At 43.9% G+C, this 14920-nt stretch overlaps 1 protein-coding gene across 1 annotated transcript in view; it reads right to left on the reverse strand.

Annotated features, from left to right (window-relative positions):
- HEMGN (hemogen) overlaps positions 1–12811 on the reverse strand; it is a 34223-nt gene extending 21412 nt beyond the window's left edge. Inside the window, exon 1 of the mRNA XM_055427896.2 lies at positions 12703–12811. The gene's annotated coding sequence lies outside the window, so the exon portion shown is untranslated. The remainder of the gene's footprint in view (positions 1–12702) is intronic.
- Between the last annotated feature and the right edge of the window lie 2109 nt (positions 12812–14920).

The following is a 14920-nucleotide window of genomic DNA, read 5'->3' on the forward strand; positions in this document are numbered from 1 at the left end:
TTTCCAGGTCTTTCCTCGTTGGTATTCTCCTAAGTGACTGTGAACACTCTTAACAGATGGAGCTCAAGATGCGATCAGATCTGATTTTATCAGCATGTATCCTGGGCAAGTTCAACGTGAGGATGAAGACTTCCTTTGTGCTTCTTTATGTTCTGTATTGTCACCCTCTATTGTTAATACTCATCTCATTTTAGGAAAGCCAGCCTTTCTCAGCTGTGATAGACACCAGTGTGGGAGTCATGTAGCAAAGTCTGATATTCCACTGGAAGAAAAAAGCAAGCAATTCTGGCCCAGTGTTTTGTAAAGATTTTTTTTATTATTATTAATTTAAAATTTTCGATTTTTTTATTTATGGTTGCACTGGGTCTTTGTTACTATGAGCAGGCTTTCTCTAGTTGTGGTGAGAGGGGGCTACTCTTTGCTGTGGTGCAAGGGCCTTTTATTGCCGTGGCTTCTCTTGCTATGGAGCATGGACTCTAGGTGCCCGGGGTTCAGTGGTTGCAGCACAAGAGCTCAGTAGTTGTGGCACATGGGCTTAGTTGCTCCGAGGCATGTGGAATCTTTCTGAATCGAACCCATATCCCCTACATTGGCAGGCAGATTCTTATCCATTGTGCCACCAGGGAAGTCCTGGCCCAGTGCTTTGTGATGAGCCCTCCCCTCCCCATCAGCAACAGGAACACCTTATTTTTAAGTGTCAGAATGTTCTTGGTAGTCAAGAGAGAAATTAAAACAAACCCCCACAGGATAACCGTCTTCAGAGATATCCAGCAATATACCCAGATTTACCCATAGTTCTTCTATCTGATGGACTTGGTCTTCTTGATGAAAATAAAATAGGCTGTTACATGTTATTATTGCTATAGCCTTCATTACTGATATTGGATACCCTACTTCACTTCTCAGGAAACACTAACTAATGGGAGTAATTATCACCCTGAAGAGTGTGTGGTGCAGCAGATAGAGCCTGGACTCTTGGATTAGAAGATAAGCAGGGTATCTATTTCCACAGAGCTGTTACTAGCTTCTGTTTTTCTCCAGTTCAGACGGGTGTACAATACTTTGTTCTCAAGCAAGGAGACTGGACAGAATTATCAGGCAGAATTTAAATAACTTGGTTAATCCAACCAAGATACACTTTCCTTTCTAGAAAAATCCTACTCCTACCCTGATCTATGTAAAACTCCATTCCTGTATCCCACTACCAAATACGGCACCCACAAGGACTCAGACATCTCTCTGACGAGGAATGAGTAGCACAGAAAGTGAAAGAAAGGGAAGTCGTTCAGTCGTGTCCGACTCTTCGCAACCCCGTGGACAGTAGCCTACCAGGCTCCTCTGTCTATGGGATTTTCCAGGCAAGGGTACTGGAGTGGGGTGCCATTTCCTTCTTCAGGGGATCTTCCCAACCCAGGGGTCAAACCCAGGTCTCTTGCATTCCAGGCAGACGCTTTACCATCTGAGCCACCAGGGAAGCCAATGAGTACCATGAACCTTCATTAATCCAGTCAATTCAATTCCCCTTTAGTGGAAATCAAATTAAGATCTCAGGAATATATGGTGACAGTTCTGCTTTCTAGTCTTACATAGAAATTATACCTTTAGCTCTAGATTCTAGTTATCTCTGACAGAGGAAGTCAAGTAATAGAGTTGCCACAGAGCAGGGAGTTAGAGTGGAAAGAATAGATTGATGACCAGGTGGTACGCTAAGGAAGAAACGGGCTTGAGACGTTTTGGTAAGTCAGACAGGGATGCTGAAACTGGCAGGACAGCTATTGGCTTTGGAAACTGCTTGCAAACTTATAACTGTGCTATATGGAGTTATGTGAACCTGAGACAGAGTGAAAAACAGTCCATAGGATTTCAGAGCTGGAAGAAATCTTTCATGTCATCAGGCCAAATTTCCCGAGAGATGTCTGAAAACCCTGTACAGACTCAATTTACTAGAAAATGTTTCTCATTTCAAAAGTTTTCTCAAAGAAAACCCCACAGAGACTTTTACAAATAACCCCATGAATTATAGTTCTGATTATTACTTCACAACCAACCCTGGGAGAGTCGCTTCATGTTTGTGGGTCTTTGCTCAAAACATGCCCTTGGGCAAGTCACTTCACCTCTCTGGATATGAGTTTCCTTATCTATAAATAACAACCCAGTTCTGTCTTGCCTGCCCTTCAGGGTGGATAACGGGCTCAAGAAGATGATAGAAGTGCAAAGTCTTGGTAACCCCTGGATAGGCTGTATTTTCTAAAACATAAGAAGCCTTGCTACCAGCACCTTCATTCCCCTGCCAGTGACTTCCCCTTGCTAAGCAAGAGTAGCAATGTGTCTTCCCTCTCCATTCTATTAAGATGTTTCTCCCCCTTGCCCATAATTCTTCCCCATAGAGTTTACCCACAGATGTGTCCCTTCAAGAACATACTCCAAGGGGTCCTGTGTCTTTTTCGTGAAAGACAATGACTGCGCTTGTGCAGGTCACGGAGTCTGCGAGGGAACAAATCACATGCATACAGGGAGGCTTTCAGTGGGAGCAACTGCAAGCCTCCTGCTTCTCCACCCATCCTCAACTACCAGTGCCTCTGGGCCCTCAGCCTCTGTGAGTGTGGGTCAGCCCTGAGGAGCGAGGCAGCAAACCACACAGAGGGCCCTCATAGCAGAACCTCATAATGGCACAGATGGTTCTTTCTAGCAGGCATTCAGTAAGTGTTTGTATGAGTCAGGTCCTGTGCTTGCTGCCAGGGGTAAAAGATGAGTCAGCCATGCTGCCCACCCCTGAGACCTCACAGTTTAGTGGAGAAACAGACTCCACTGGAGTGTTGTGTACAGGCTATGTTATGACCAATGCCCCCACAGTGTTTGGGAACAATTGATGGATCACTTGAGTGGGCTTCTCAGAGGCTGTAAGATTAAAATCTAAACAAGGGTGTAGACATTCTCCAGGGGGATTAAAGGTGGGTGGGGGGAGCATTTCAGACAGGAAGAGCTGCGAGGATACAAAGGCGGAGGGATGTGAGAGGGCAACTTGGTTCTGGGTGCAGTAACAGGGGAACCGGCATGTGTGCCACACATCAGAGACTGAAAGGACCTGAAACCCACAGGCTAGCTGGGGGCCCAAGGAGGAGCCTTTATGACATTGTGGGGTTTCAGGAAGGAGAATGTCATGGTCAGCTAAAGTTCTTAGAGCATTATGGGGGCTGGGTGAGAAAAGACAGAGAAGATAAATTTACTGAGGGTATTAGAGGAAAGGACAGATTCTAGACAGATTTAGAAGGTAGAATTGATAGATCTTATGAGAAATTCCAAGAGCAACAGCACAGGAAATTAAAAGAGAAAGAAGGCAGACTGAAAATTTTGTGAGGGCCCACAGGTAAGATGACAAGATATCTTGCATCAAGCAAATAACACTCCCTGATTTCCATTTCTTGACTGCCTGACTGAGATGGCCTATGTAATGGAGGTCTATGGACAGGAGGTCAAAAGCTTTCATCACAAATTATTTTTAAAGCTACAGTGGTGGAGTCAGCAGTCCTGGCTGGCTAGGCCAGAGTTCCTCATCCTTCCCTTCCTGTCCCATGAGTCTTAGCTCCAAAGCTAATTGTTTTGTCCAGGAGGATGAATGAATTTTGAATGAAGTTGCTCAGTCGTGTCCAACTCTTTGCGATCCCATGGACTCTAGCCTACTAGGCTCCTCTGTCCATGGGATTTTCCAGGCAAGAGTACTGGAGTGGGTTGCCATTTCCTTCTCCAGGAGATCTTCCCAACCCAGGGATTGAACCTGGGTCTCCTGCACTGTAGGCAGATGCTTTACTATCTGAGCCACCAAGGAAGTTTTCACCAGATAGAGAAAGGCCACATTTTGGTTGTGCTGTGCTGTGCTTAGTCGCTCAGTCATGTCCGACTCTTTGTGACCCCATGGATTGTAGCCCACCAGGCTCCTTTGTCCATGGGGATTTTCCAGGCAAGAACACTGGAATGGGTTGCCATGCCCTTCTCCAGGGGATCTTCCCAACCCAGGGATTGAACCCAGGTCTCCCGCATTGCAGGCAGATTCTTTACCATCTGAGCCACCAGAGAAGCCCATGAATACTGGAGTGGGTAGCCTATCCCTTCTCCAGGGGAATCTTCCCAACCCAGGAATCAAACCAAGGTCTCCTGCATGGCAGGTGGATTCTCTGCCAGCTGAGTTACCAGGGAAGCCACACATTTTGGTTGCTGCTGCTAAGTCACTTCAGTCGTGTCCGACTCTGTGTGACCCCACAGACGGAAGCCCACCAGGCTCCCCTGTCCCTGGGATTCTCCAGGCAAGAACACTGGAGTGGGTTGCCATTTCCTTCTCCAATGTGTAAAAGTGAAAGTAAAGTCGCTCAGTCGTGTCCGACCCCTAGCGACCCCATGGACTGCAGCCCACCAGGCTCCTCCATCCATGGGATTTTCTAGGCAAGAGTACTGGAGTGGCTTGCCATTGCCTTCTCCGCACATTTTGGTTAAGGATTGACAAATAACTGTGCCAGTATCGCCATACTAAGTACAGTCTAGACCCATGTGTGACCACTAACTGTGTAACTCAGAATGCTTGGCAGTCTATAGCATACACTCACAGATCATACACGTGGTGAATTCCCAGAAGAAGTGATCTTTGAGCTGGGTCATGAGGGGGAAAGCAAAGAGAATATAAGTACATTACAATGATATCCTACCTGTCTTGGCCCTTAGTTATTTATTTATTTATTGGCTACACTATGAAGCCAGAGAAGGCAGTGGCACCCCACTCCAGTACTCTTGCCTGGAAAATGCTATGGACGGAGGAGCCTGGTGGGCTGCAGTGCATGGGGTCCCTAACAGTCGGACACGACTGAGCGACTTCACTTTCACTTTTCACTTTCATGCATTGGAGAAGGAAATGGCAACCCACTCCAGGGTTCTTGCCTGGAGAATCCCAGGGATGGGGTAGCCTGGTGCGCTGCCATCTATGGGGTTGCACAGAGTCGGACACGACTGAAGTGACTTAGGGGCAGCACACCATGAAGCATGTGGGATCTTTGATCTCCAGTCAGGGATCAAACCAGCACCCTCTGCATTAGAAGCACAGAGTCTTAACCTCTGAACCACCAGGGAGGTCCCTAGCCCTTTTTAAGAAGTACATCTAGAATATTCTAGACCAGAACTGCCCAACAGGAATTTCTACAATGTTGGGAATGTTCTTCTGTATGATCCGATATGGTAGCCATGAGTCACATGTGGCTTTTGAACACTCTAAATATGGCTAATGTGACTAAAGAACTGATATTTTAAATTTAATTTTTATGAATGTTAATTTAAATAGCCACCTGTAGCTAGTGGCTATCAAGTTGGACAGCACAGCTCTGCAGCCCACTTAGCAAGCTGAGATTTTGTTTCATGTGGTCTTTCTTGAGTCACTTCTTATGCCCATCTCTGTTCTCTTCTGCCTAGTCCCTCCAGTTTGATGTACTAATTGACTAACTCCTAACTTCCAACATTGGTCCTGTTTCCTGGTTATTGATTTCCTCTGTCTCTCATCACAGCAAAGCCCTGGACGACCTTCCATGTGACTCATACCTTAATACCCCCTCAGCCTGTGTTGGTGTGTTGGCCCAGAGAAAATAGCTTCAGAGAACCTGTTTTCCCACACTGGGCTCTTCACCAGGCCTTCTCCACTCCCTCCCATCTTTTTCTGTTTCTTTTCTAGGTCGCTTTAATCGTCCAGCTAGTAACCTGGAATATCCTTCGGTGTTTTCCCTCCCTGCCACCTTGAGTTAGAGTTGAACTGAGGTGTGCATATTTGAATGGGGAGGGAGAGAGACAAAACTGGTTGAATAAATACTTTGATTTCAGGTCTCTGAAAATAGGTGAAGAGCTCCATCCTGAGACCTCTCCTGTCAGGCTTTTTAAGCTTTGATTTATAAACAGATAGTAATGGCAACCCACTCCAGTGTTCTTGCCTGGAGAATCCCAGGGACGGCGGAGCCTGGTTGGCTGCCGTCTATGGGGTCGCACAGAGTCGGACACGACTGAAGCGACTTAGCAGCAGCAATATCGATAGGTTGATTACACCTGTTGATGGAAAGGATTGATTCAGGACACAAAAAAGGTTCTTGATAGACTAAAGCACTGGGCCAAATTTAACAAGACGTAATGTAATAGTGATAAATCTCAGATCCTGTTTTGGGGTCTAAATGGATAATTGCCTAAGTACCAATATATGGCTTTAAAGATCTGGTAGTTTTAGATAATCAGGAATCAGTGATGGATAACGAGAAAGACAATATACTCTGGGAAAGCACTAATAGAATCATATCCAACAAGAGCATTCACATCCAACAGAGACCTACTGATTTCCACGCTGACCAGACACACCGGGATCACTGCTTCAGGTTCTGAGCGCCTCACCGTTTTTATTTCAAGAGGGGACACTGACAAATTGAATCACCACAGTGGTAAAGGGACTGGTAACCTGTCCCATAAGGACCTAGGACAATTGAGCCTTACAAGAGCAGACCATGGGGACAATGTCACTGTCCTAAATCTCTACAGGATAGTCACAGGACAGAAAACAGACATGTTTTACATGGCTCCAGAGGGCAGAGCAAAAACAGACGAGTGAAAACTCGAGCAGATTTCAGCTCAGAATGAGGAAAATGTTTCCAATTGACAAAACTGTGATTTGGATGGTTTAACCTCTGCAGAGGCGAAGTTTGTTAGAGACCCTGGAGAAACGATGTTAAACAGGCCCCAAAGCCAGTCTGTTCAAATATTGATTGTGTCCGCAGTGATGGATAACTAATTCAAAATGTGTAGGCCCTGTATGTGCTAACCCATTTAGCTTTCAGGTTCTATATTAAGTGTCACTCCTCTCATTCTAGCTCAGCATTCTCAGTAAATAACCTTGGCTCCTTGTATGTGGGAAACAGGTTTCAAGCACGGAGTCTCTAGTACCAAGCAAAATGGCAACATAATTTTAGCGCCTGAGTAAAATGGGTCTCACAATAGCATCAGTTTGGTGTGCACATTAACATTTGAATATGCTGTATAATAAGCGTGCTAATTACTCTGAGAAGAATACTTGAAGAATAAAATAAGCTTTGATCATTAGCAGAGAAAGGGGCTAGCAATTTATGGTATGGCTGCTACTTGATATTCAAAAGTACATGACAGCTCTCATCGCAGGTAACAGGTAATTACTGTGATTATAAAATGTAATGACAGTGGCAAGAAGTGATCATAAGTTTATTGGAAATCAGTTTGTGGTAGTTTTTTTTAATCACATTTAGATTTATATTCATAAAAATGTGTCCTCATGTGATGGTTTGGTTCCTTCAAGCAGTTCGAACATGAATCCACTGCTCTGTTACTAATCTCAGCTTTGCAGGAAGTAGCCAAGTTTTCATTGTGAAGCTGAGGTGGGGAGGCCTCAGGTTGGATATGGGGACATGACCGTCACTTTGTGCTGGGACAGAAGCTGCCATGGGGAGCTGGCTGACACCCCACACCCCGGATGACCTAGACCAGCAGTTCTCAGAGTCTGCTCTGCAGACCTCTAGGGAATCCCGATACTCTTTCAGGGCGTCAATAAGGTCAAAATTATTTTCATAATAACCTGAAGATGTTAATTGGCTTTTTCACAGTATTGACAGACTTCAAATTATATGACTCAACTTATATAAAATGTCCGTGTGTGTGTGTGTGTGTGTTAGTCGCTCATTTGTGTCCGACTCTTTGCGACTCCATGGACTGTAGCCCGCCAGGCTCCTTTGTCCATAGGATTCTCCAGGCAAGAATACTGGAGTGGGTTGCCATTTCCTGAGAGGCATCTATAGAGATTGCTCTGTAACAAATCTCAGCTTTGCAGGAAGTGGCCGAGTTATCATTGGAAATGAGAAGCTGAGGTGGGGAGGTCTCAGGTTGGATATGGAGACATGACCATCACTTTGTGCTGGTAAGGAGTTTCCAGGGGCTAGGGGAGGCCAGAAGTGGGAGTGACTGCTTAATGGGTATGGGATTTCCTTCAGGGGGGAATGAAAATGTTCTGAAACTAAGCAGTGGTGGTGGTCGCACAATTAAATGCTACTAAATTGTCTCTTTTTATATGGTTAAAATGGTGAATTTTGTTATATTTTACAACAATTAAAAAAAAAAAAAAGGAAAGGTTGCACATTAAAGGAAGCATGAGGGGAGTTCCCTGGGAGTCCAGTGGTTAAGACCTCTGGAGCTTTCACTGCAGAAGGAATGGGTTTGATTCCTGGTCAGGGAACTAAAATCTCACATGCCACACAGCACAGCCCCCAAAAAATAAAAAAAATAAAAAAAAAAAAGAAGCATGAGAGCTGCTTTCCATCCAGAATATTAAAGCTGCTGGAGGGTTTTCTAACCCTGGAAGTTCTCTTTGCTAGGTCTTTCAAAAGCTGTAACTCTAAAAGTATGAAACATTTGTCCTTATTCCCCTAACATGCTAAACCCTTCAAAATTACTTCTTTGAACTTTGCCTAATGCTAGTCTATACTTGAAATATCCTTTCTCTCAACCTGGAAGGCTACTACATGTTTGAAGTCCATTTAAAATGGCATTCCCTTCATCTGCTGAAGCCTGCATGCCCTAAAGCCCATGTTCCACAACAAGAGAATCCACTGCAGTGAGAAGCCCTCACAGCGCAACAGAGTCAGTTCAGTTCAGTTCAGCCGCTCAGTCGTGACCGACTCTCTGCGACCCCATGAATCACAGCACACCAGGCCTCCCTGTCCATCACCAGCTCCCGGAGTTCACTCAAACTCATGTCCATTGAGTTGGTGATGCCATCCAGCCATCTCATTCTCTGTCATCCCCTTCTCCTCCCGCCCCCAATCCTTCCCAGCATCAGAGTCTTTTCCAGTGACTCAACTCTTCACATGAGGTGGCCAAAGTATTGGAGTTTCAGCTTTAGCATCAGTCCTTTCAATGAACACCCAGGATCGATCTCTTTAGAATGGACTGGTTGGATCTCCTTGCAGTCCAAGGGACTCTCAAGAGTCTTCTCCAGCACCACAGTTCAAAATCAAGCAGGTTTTAGAAAAGGCAGAGGCACCAGAGATCAAATTGCCAACATCCGCTGGACCATGGAGAAAGCAAGAGAGTTCCAGAAAAACATCTATTTCTGCTTCATTGACTATGCCAAAGCCTTTGACTGTGTGGATCACAATAAACTGTGGAACATTCTGAAAGAGATGGGAATACCAGACCACCTGACCTGCTTCTTGAGAAACCTGTATGCAGGTCAGGAAGCTACAGTTAGAACTGGACATGGAACAACAGACTAGTTCCAAATAGGAAAAGGAGTACATCAAGGTTGTATATTGTCACTCTGCTTATTTAACTTATATGCAGAGTACATTATGAGGAACACTGGGCTGGAAGAAGCATAAGCTGGAATTAAGATTGCTGGGAGAAATATCAATAACCTCAGATATGCAGATGACACCACCCGTATGGCAGAAAGTGAAGAGGAAATATAAAAGCCTCTTGATGAAAGTGAAAGAGGAAAGTGAAAAGGTTGGCTTGGAGCTCAACATTCAGAAAACTAAGATCATGGCATCCGGTCCCATCACTTCATGGGAAATAGATGGGGAAACAGTGTCAGACTTTGTTTTTTTTGGGCTCCAAAATCACTGTGGATGCTGATTGTAGCCATGAAATTAAAAGACGCTTACTCCTTGGAAGGAAAGTTATGACCAACCTAGATAGTATATTAAAAAGCAGAGACATTACTTTGCCAACAAAGGTCCGTCTAGTCAAGGCTATGGTTTTTCCAGTGGTCATGTATGGATGTGAGAGTTGGACTGTAAAGAAAGCTGATCACTGAAGAATTGATGCTTTTGAACTGTGGCGCAACAGAGTAACTACCCCCAAACCCCATGCAGCAGCAAAGACCCAGCAAAGCCATAAATAAATAAAATTATTATTTTTTAAATGACATTCCCTTGATGAAATCTTCCTGGGTCTCCATCCCAACCCCACCCCAGAAAATTTGGTCCCTTCCCTCAGTCTAGGTTCTTACAGAGCTTTGGTCATGTTCCTTATGCGATACTCCTGACATGAGATCCTGTCACCTTGTATCACAGTTACAATACATAACATCACTTTTTGTCTCTCTTAAAAGGTATTTCTTAACAGTATTTTCTTATTATCTCTGAAGCCCAGTACACACACACACACACACACACACAGAGTGCTCTCCAAATATACTAATAACTTTATGTTAAGTACTTTTCAAAAGGCTCTATAAACATTGACTAATTTAATCCTTATACCTTTATATACATTTTATAGATGGTTAAACTGAGGAAAGAAATAATTTAGGACATGAAGAGTTGTTAAAACAGCAAAACAGTGTGATAGCAAAAACCACATGATGGCATTTGGTGTCACACGTGGCTCTTGGTTGGTGCTCAGTTAATGGCTGTTTCATCTGACTATGAGTAAAAAAGTGTTGCCTACCACATCAGTAAACAAAGGATGTTGTAGCCATCAAATTATCACCTTATAGCACCCCGATGGTGAGCCCTGAGGGAACTCAGGATACAAACCAGATGCCAACTATCATAAGCCAGCAGCCTCTGCAGCCACTCGCAACGGAGTACCCTGAGGAGACTCAGGATAGGAAAACACAGGGTACCGGTCGCAGAAAAGCTGAGGTGCCTATCAAAGGAATGATTTCACTGAGCCAAGACTTCTGCATCTTCCCATACACAGAAAAGTATTAAATTCATTAACTTGAGTTGTCTGGTTTTCTTTAGTTAACAATAACATTTTGGACTTCCCTGGCGGTCCAGTGGTTAAGACTCTGTGATTCCACTGCAGGGGGCATGGGTTCCATCCCTGAACATGAGTTTGAGCAAACTCTGGGAGATAGTGAAGGACAGGGAACCCTGGCATGCTGCAGTTCATGGTGTTGCAAAGAGTCGGTCACGACTTAGTGACAGCACAACAAATCTTTTGAAGTTCCGACTACCTGCTCTTTGTTGCAAATACTCCTATATATCCTAGCTCCTTCTCTTTTACCTCCTCAGAGCAATCTCAGTGATATCTGAGAGGCTGTGTCCTGGGCTTAAAGCTCTGCTTTGTCGGCCAAATAAAACATAATTCTTAACTTTCAGGTTTTGTGTATATTTTTCAGTTGACATGACAAAAGAAAAAATGGCTAATAATATTAAGTAAATGAAAGAGATTCATTCTCGTGACTTGTTAAGTATTTCCATATATTTTTTAGACTCATAGCGTGTGAGACCTGAGAGAGACCTTGGTGATCTCCTCATGCAAGTTGGAGATTGGGCAGGGGGAACTCCAAGGTGATCCTGTGGAAGAAATATGGATCTGGAGCTTAAGAAGTGAGATCAGGAGTAGTAGAGCAGAGTGCTTGAACTAATAAAGAGAGAAAGGGTAGCTTTAAATTATTATCAACCAGCATTTAAGAAACCCCCTACCTAGAAGAAAGAGAAAGGCCAGAGAACTAGGAGATGGGAGAGTCCCAGAGCAGTGCAAGCTGCCCCAAGACATGCATTATCAATGGGTGATACACAGAGTTTCAAATTAAAGAGTACTTCAAGGCTTCCCAACAAAACCAGCTGCCTTGTCTTGTCCCATCCCACCCTGATGGGTCTCCCCAGAGGCAACTACTGCCAACGTTTTTAGCTATTTCTTCTGATGTTTACCTCGTATTTATAGACACATGCTTCTGTTCTATGCTTTGGTTTTTTCCACTTTAGATATTATCTATTGACTATTATTAGGAGATTAGGATTTAGTTCTCTTCTAGCACCTCTAAAAGCTGAGTGGGTACTAGTAAGCTGGAAACCAAGTGACCCATCTTAAAGAGAGGCAACTGCTACTCAGCAGGTTATTGCCAGAGAATGCAGCTCCCCATTGGCAGAATGTACCAAAATAACACTGACACTTATGTTCATATACACATAATTAAAACACAGCCAGAAAACTGACTTAACAAAGTTCACATCAAAGTACCACATCCAAGTGTGTAGTATTAGTCACTCAGTCATGTCCAACTGTTTGCGACCCCATGGACTGTAGCCCACCAGTCTTCTCTGTCCATGGAATTCTCAGGCAAGAATACTGGAGTGGGTTGCAATTCCCTTCTCCAGGGGATCTTCCTGACCCAGGGATAAAACCCAGGTCTCCCGCACTGCAGACAGATTCTTTACTGTCTAAGCCACCAGGGAAGCCCATAGTGTTGTTTTGATTCAGCCCAGCACCCACGTCATCAAAGCTGACCTCGAGGTGAGATAGTTCCAGACAAGCCCCAGAGCTCCTTGACCATATCCATATAGATACAGGTCACTTCTGGAAGCTTTTCTCTCAGCGGTCCTAGCAAATCTCTGTGGACTTGTACCTGTAGGAGATACTATAGGGGTTTGCCCTGATCCCCTCTTCAGGGGAACACGTCTGTTGCTCAGCTGCTGGGAATAGTCTTGCTCTCAGCCTCAGGAAACTATGCCCTCAAAGTTTTATACCCCCTCTCAGGGTGCAGCCTAAGGCCCATGACTGTCTGATGTGGGAACTCAAACGTCCGGCCCCCTTACTTCAATCTGTGACAACTCTGAAGGGTCATCCGCATCCTTGAGTTCTTGGGGTCAGCTGAGACTTTGGTTGTAACTGCCGCTGCACCTACTTTGCTGGTCAGTTTCTCTCCACACCTACCTCTGTCTTCTTCGCGTTCCAATCAGTAACCTTCTCTCTCAGTAAACCTTCAGCATCCAAGTCTCATCTCAGAGTCTGTTCCCAAGGAACCCAGTCTTACAACAGTGATTGTTTCTGAATCAATAAAGGTGACAAAAGGTAGGATTATGCTGATGAATTCAGATAAGTTTGCATGCCATGTTCTAGAACCAGAGATGGGATCCACCTCTCCAACACACATAAGTTGAACAAGAGGGCATAGGGACTTTACTAAAGGGGGAAACTTTAGTAAACTTTTGTTTACTAAGGGAAGAATTATTGGTGAGGCGGCTACACAGATCTTTGGATCTATCAAGAGAAGTCAGAAACAGTTTATGTTAAAAAACAAAACAAAACATGCCTTTCTTTAAAGTTTGTTTTTTTTAATGTGGACTATTCAAAAAGTCTTTATTGAATTTGATACAATATTGTTTCTATTTTCATGTTTTGGTTTTTGGGCCAAGAGGCCTATGGGATCCTAGTTCCCCGACTAAGGATTGAACCTGCATGCCCTGCATTGGAAATCGAAATCTTAACCACTCAACTGCCAGGAAAGTTCCCCTCATGATGTTTTGATGTCGAAATCTAATTGAAATATTTTGAAACATGGTCTAATACTGGCCCACATTTGAGCAGTTTGTGATCTTGGCCAGAGAGAACACAGGTGTATTTTGCAGCCCAGAGAGCTAAGCTGGCACTAATGGTGATCATAAAGTCAATATTTCAGCTCAACCCAAAAGGTTTCCTAATGATTTGAGCAATATGAAAATGCAATGAAGCACCTCAGGAGGTAGTGAGTTCCTTGGCACCAAAGGCCATTGTTTGAGTCTTGTTAGAATTTGAATTATATGATTTTTTAATTCCTATTCGTCGATATCCATATAAAGTGGTGTATATACATATCACCCATACACTCTTCAGCTAACGTCAATAGCAAACAGCAATGGGATTGCTCCAATGGTTCTACTGAAACACAACTCAATTTCCTTTTCCTGGAAAAGACACTCCACTTGACTCATGGCTTCTGGATACTTCAGCATCAAAGGAAACAAAAGGTGAAAAGAGAAGCATGTGTTTCATTGCCCTATTCTAGTCTTAGATACAAAAATGTCACCAGCAAATTCATTATGAGACCCTCTGTTGCTTAGAAATTAGCATTATATTCTAGATATCAGAGCTGGAAGCATCTGAAAGATCATGCAGTCTTGCTCTTTCATTCAATAGGAGAAACCACAAAAAAGAGAAGGAACCCACCTGAAAGACAGCAAAGCCAGGACTAGAATCCCGACTTCTTTGGTCTTGAAGCTGAGTTCTTGCTACAACCCCAAAACCATTTTTAATTTTTTTGTCATTAAATAGCTATTGGCAAGTTATCCTGGAGTGATAGGCCTTCTGGGCTAATGGACTTTAAGATTCTCACAGACAAGAGGTAGCCAGACTCTGTCTTTTTCAGCAGTCTAGAATGCCTAACCATTTATAGAGATAGTTTATTTGATTCTGTTTAGAATTTTTTGTTAAAGGTAATATGCTCACATGGTTTAAAAAAAAGAGGTATACACTAAAGTTTCACTCCCACTTCTTCCCCAATAACTCTTCCCCCTCCTATAGATGATCTTTCTTATTAGTTTCTTGTGAATCATTATGAGAGATTTGAAGTTACTTCCCCTGATTCTCAAAACCATCTTGGTAGGGTGGGGATATGCACTCATCTTCATTTCACCTATGAGGAAACCAAGACTTAGGGAGCCTCAGTGAATGAAAGAATGAAAAACCAACCAAACCCAAACTCAGTGTTTTTTCCAAAATGTCACTATGACTTTCAATAGCCCCACCATGAGTGGTAAGAGCTTAGCTACCAGGCCCAGGATGAAAGGTACAAGTGGGCCCCAAAGGCAGGCTGAGCTTCTTATGTTTCCTAACACAACAGAGCCTGCAAAGGGAGTGATCAACCCGGGTACTTCCTAAAGAGAAGAAGGACATACCAGGCAAATGACTACCTGGAAACAGCACTTGTTTCATCCTGCTCCTTCATCCCATACATCTGTCACAAAGCCCTGCCAAGCTTTCCTGTGAAATATTTAATCTGTCCCTCCCTTTCTCTTTTCACAGCAAAAACACCGGTGCAGACTTCAGTTCTCTTACATGTGGGTTGCTGTCACAGGCTTTTAATTGGTCTCCTAGTGCACAAATAGCTTTAACC

The sequence above is a fragment of the Moschus berezovskii genome, chromosome 7 (assembly GCF_049115385.1).
Source record: "Moschus berezovskii isolate FMDL1 chromosome 7, NW_MosBer_1.0, whole genome shotgun sequence".
In the NCBI taxonomy this organism is placed as follows: domain Eukaryota; kingdom Metazoa; phylum Chordata; class Mammalia; order Artiodactyla; family Moschidae; genus Moschus; species Moschus berezovskii.